The sequence below is a fragment of the Mus caroli genome, chromosome 9 (assembly GCF_900094665.2).
Source record: "Mus caroli chromosome 9, CAROLI_EIJ_v1.1, whole genome shotgun sequence".
NCBI classification, from domain to species: Eukaryota; Metazoa; Chordata; class Mammalia; order Rodentia; family Muridae; genus Mus; species Mus caroli.
Window position 1 is genome coordinate 82,357,742 of NC_034578.1, and position 937 is coordinate 82,358,678.

General features: G+C 46.4%; 1 non-coding gene across 1 annotated transcript; it reads right to left on the bottom strand.

The window, feature by feature from the left end:
- Window positions 1-660: 660 nt before the first annotated feature.
- Window positions 661-790, bottom strand: LOC115032012. Its single transcript, XR_003837661.1, has one exon. It is a non-coding gene; the product is annotated as a small nucleolar RNA SNORA61 (small nucleolar RNA).
- Window positions 791-937: the final 147 nt, after the last annotated feature.

The window sequence follows — 937 nt, forward strand, 5'->3', positions numbered from 1 at the left end:
GGGCCCATTACTTGCAGTCTATCATTGCTGCAAATTAAAATCCGCAGGAAGCAGATCAGCACTGTGGTTTTATTGGCTGATGAAAGTACAGAGTGCCTCACTGAAGATCTGCCCTTCAGGGAAATCTGAGGGAGAAAAAAACTTTTCCGGTGCTCAACTTTTCCTGGAATAACTTTGTCATTAAAGAGATAGCCATTGAATCAAAAGCTAATTGGCTCAAACTGTGAATAATTTAACCTGGGATTCTAGACCCCCACTTACTGCACAGATAATTGACACCACGCATCTTTTAGGCAGGGGTGCCAAGTAATTCTAAGTTCCGACGCGTTCATTTCTAGATCTGAAGAAAATCAATTCCTCCTGTCTATTTGCATTGCTAATGATATCAAGAAAACATCAATGTAGGGGTAGGGAGGTGGCTCTGTGGGTAACAGCACTTGCTTTTCTTTCTTTTTCTTCTTTTTCTTTCTTTCCTTTTTTCTTTTTTCTTTTTTGTTTGTTTGTTTGTTTNCCGAGACAGGGTTTCTCTGTATAGCCCTGGCTGTCCTGGAACTCACTCTGTAGACCAGGCTGGCCTCCAATTCAGAAATCCGCCTGCCTCTTCCACCCAAGTGCTGGGATTAAAGACGTGCGCCACCACTGCCCGGCTTTTTCTCCCAGGCATGTTTGAGTCTGGCCTGCTGCTCTACAGCAAACTGCATCGCTGTGAGGCCAGCTTCAAGGTGCTCTTCCCGCTTTACGACCACCAAGACCAGCATGGAGATCAGATGGGAAAGGGAAACCGGAGGGTAAGCAGCACATTTTATGATGAGTCAGGCACACCCCGGGTGGAGCCTAGACTAACTGCCAACGATAACCCCTGTTGGGGGTAAGGAGAAGAAGGTCAAGCCAAAAGAGCAAGCTTCGGCTTCAGTAGGAGACCTTGTCTCAAGGGAGT